Genomic DNA, 3983 nt, shown 5'->3' with positions numbered 1-3983 from the left:
TGAGGTTTTTGTTTCTTGTTTGTTTATTATAGATTGGGTCAGAATAACTTAATAAAATTATTTGTCTCACTTCTTTGTTAATTTAAAATTTGAAGTAGTAACTATATCTTTCATGTCTCACGTTGCCTTTCAGGATGTAGACTCTCAATAAACATTGATGTTTTGTCAGATGGCCTCCCATCTACAAGAAAAGCTAAGGTAGTAAATATATAGGATTTCTAGCCTTGTTAGTCAAAGTGGCAACAGGGACTAGAGTTGGAAATTGCTGTTGGGTCAGCCAGCCAACAGTGCCTACCACAGAATCTTCTCGTCTTCCTTTACCATTCCTTTTGCCCCATGAAAGCATCAAGTCCAGGGAATCCTTACACACATGCTCTTTCCATCCTCTCATACCTGTCTATATATCAAAACTAATCCTGAGGGAATGATCTTGAACTTGTAGTAAACTCTAAGTGGCACTCTCAACTCCAGATATTTACATATTAAAGGACTCAAAAGTCTTATGTTGGACTCTATCAGTACTACTGACATTTTTAGTAGGTCGGTTCTTTTTTCTCCCTGACTACTAAAAATGCCAGAAAAAAGAACTGTCCTACTAAAAATGCCAGTAGTACTGATAGAGTCTATCACCACCACTCATCTGTCAGTTTGTTGTATTGTGGTGGCTTGTGAGTTGCTGTGATTCAGAAAGCTATGCCACCAGTATTTTAAGTACCAGCAGGGTCACCCATGGGGGACAGGTTTCAAATGAGCTTCCAGAAGAAGATAAACTAAGAAGAAGGAGTGACGAAGCACTTCTGAATATTTAGTCACTGAAAATCTTATGAATAGCAGAGAAACACTGTCAGATATAGTGCTGGAAAATGAGCCCCTCAGGTTGGAAGGCACTCAAAATACGACTGGGAAAGAGCTGCCTCCTCAAAGTGGAATTGATGGTGATGATGCAAATGGAGTAAAGCCCATGGAGTAAAGCACATGGAACCCTCATTTGCTGATGGGGCACAACTCAAAATGAAGAGAAATAGCTGTAAATATTCATTAATAATCAGAACATGGAATGTACCAAGCACTAATCTAGGAAAATCAGAAATTGTTAAAAATGAAATGGACCCACCTCTGTCTCCTCTTCTCTCCTCCACAGGTTTCCTAGTGTTTGGGCACCCTCAGCTTGCACTGGATGGCTCTGCTATGGCAACCCACAGCCTCAGCGACATGATTAGTGATGATGAGCCCGGCTATGACCTAGATTTGTTTTGTATACCTAATCATTTTGCAGAGGATTTGGAGAAGGTATTCATTCATCATGGACTAATTATGGACAATACCAAGTGGCTTGCTTGAGATGTGATGAAAAAGATAGGAGGCCATTACATTGTAGCCCTCTGTGTGCTCAAGGGGGTCTATAAATTCTTTGCTGACCTGCTGGATTATGTCAAGGCACTGAACAGAAATAGTCACAGATCCATTCCTATGTAGATTTCATCAGACTGAAGAGCTACTATAATGACCAGTCAACTGGGGACATCAGAGTAATTGGTGGAGATGATCTCTCAACTTTGACTGGAAAGAATGTCCTGATTGTTGAAGATATAATTGACACTGGCAAAACAATGCAGACCCTGCTTTCCTTGGTTAGGCATTATAATCCAAAGACGGTCAAGGTCACAAGCTTGCTGGTGAAAAGGACTCCTCAAAGTGTTGGCTGTAGACCAGATTTGCTGGCTTCAAAATTCCATACAAGTTTGTTGTGGTACATACCCTTGACTATAATGAATACTTCAGGGATTTGAATCAGGTGTATGTCATTAGTGAAACTGGAAAAGCAAAGTACAAAGCCTAAGATGAGAGTTCAAGATGAGTGTCAGAGTCTGGAAACCATCTGGAGTCCCAGTGAACTTATCAATTGTTCTAGTGACTATCTGCATTAGTTGAGCTTCTTGCATGCACCTTCTCCAATTGTCTCTATTTTGTATGTTAGAAATATCCATTGCAGTTCAGAACTACAAGCCTAGAGGCTATTGGTTCTCTGTGGATGGGTTGTGGTTTGACTTGTGAATGAAAAATCTCTGAAATCAAGCCACTAATGAAAAGAAATAAATGAAATTGTATCTGTACAAAACATTTAAAGAGAAGATACATTAGTTTTCTAAACTGGTTATTTTAACTTTTAATATATTCATGGACAATCCGAAGTGATTGGATCCTGTCCATTATACATCGTGTGTTGCTGAGAAGCAGTGAGCTTTCCTATCAGTGGCAGCTCAGAAGAGGTTTGACTGTGTCCCAAATGCAGTTTCCTGGACTAATGCTAGTAGTGTTTCCGTCATAATAACTGAGTTGATCCGCTTGTTCAGGTGAACCTTTGTTGATTGTTCCTTTTAAAATAGAAATAATTTTTTTTTTTTAATGCAATGGAATACATAAACATCAATATCTTAGGCATTAGTGAGGGGAAATGGACTGGTATTGGCCATTTTGAATCTGACAACCACATGGCTTACTATGCCAGAAATAACAAATTGAAGAGGAATGGTATTGCATTCATTGTCAAAAAGAACATATCCAGATCAAGCATGAGGTACAACGCTGTCTGTGATAGGATAATATCCATGCGCCTACAGGGAAGACCAGTTAATACTACTATTATTCAAATGTATGCCAACCACTAAAACCAGTGAGAATAGAAATATTCTACCAACTTCTTCCATATGAAATTGATCAAACATGCAATCAGGATGTATTGATCACTACTGGTGACTGGAATACAAAGGTTGGCAACAAAGAGAAAGGACCAGTAGTTGGAAAATATGGCCTTGGTGATAGAAATGTTGCTGGAGATCGCATGATAGGATTCTGCAAAATCAATGATTTGTTCATTTCAAATACCTTTTTTGGACAGCATAAGAGATGATTATACACATGGACCTTACCAGATGGAACACACAGAAATCAAATTGACTACATGTGCAGAAAGAGACAATGGAAAAGCTCCTTATCATCAGTCAAAACAAGGCCAGGGGCAGATTGTGGAACAGACCATCAATTGTTCATATGCAAATTAAAATTGAAGCTGAAGAAACTGAAAACAAGTCCACAAGAGCCAAAATAGGACCTTGAATATATCCCACCTGAATTTAGAGATCATCTGATATGAAGAACAGATTTGGTACATTAAGCACTAAAGACTGAAGACCAGGTGAGTTGTGGGATAACATCAAGAACATCATACATGAAGAAAACAAAAAGTTATTAAGAAGACAAGAAAAAAGGAAAAGATCAAAATGGATGTCAGAAGAGACACTGAAACTTGCTCTCCAGCATAGAGATGCTAAAGCAAAAGGAAGAAATTAGGAGGTACAAGCGCTGAACAGAAAATTTCAAAGGTTGGCTTGAGGAGACAAAGTCAAATATTACAACAAAATGTGCAAAGATCTTGAGTCATAAAACTAAAAAGGAAGAACATACTCAGCATTTCTCAAGCTGAGGGAACTGAAGAAAAAAGTCAAGCCTCACCTTTCATTATTAAAGGATTCTCTGGGGAAATTATTGAATGATGCAGAAAGCATCAAAAGAAGATGGAAGGAATACACAGAGTCACTGTACCAAAAGGAAATGGTTGATGGTTCAAGAGGTAACATATGATCAAGAGCCAATGATACTGAAGGAAGAAGTGCATTAAGGAATTGGCAAAGAACAAGGCACCAGGAATTGATGGAATAAAAATTGAAATCTTTCAAGAAAGTGAGGCAGAACTGGAGGCACTCACTCATGTATGCCAAGAAATTTGGAAGAAAACTATCTGGACCAATGATTGGAAGATATCCATATCTGTGCCAATTCCAAAGAGAGGAGACCCAATGGAATGTGGAAATCATCGGACAATATCTTTGATATCCCATGCAAGTAAAGTTTTACTAAAGGTAATACAGAAATGGCTGCAAGCATACATTGACAGAGAACTTCCAGAGGTTCAAGCTGGATTC

The 3983-nt window shown here is 38.5% G+C and overlaps 1 pseudogene; it reads left to right on the top strand.

Moving 5' to 3' along the window:
- The first annotated feature begins 1188 nt into the window (after window positions 1–1188).
- On the top strand, window positions 1189–1840 carry LOC102816024 (annotated as a pseudogene).
- The last annotated feature ends 2143 nt before the right edge of the window (window positions 1841–3983 follow it).

This window comes from Chrysochloris asiatica, unplaced genomic scaffold (assembly GCF_000296735.1).
Source record: "Chrysochloris asiatica unplaced genomic scaffold, ChrAsi1.0 scaffold00012, whole genome shotgun sequence".
Taxonomy (NCBI): domain Eukaryota; kingdom Metazoa; phylum Chordata; class Mammalia; order Afrosoricida; family Chrysochloridae; genus Chrysochloris; species Chrysochloris asiatica.
Note: the sequence above shows the minus strand (reverse complement) of the source record. Positions and strands in the feature narration are given on the sequence as shown.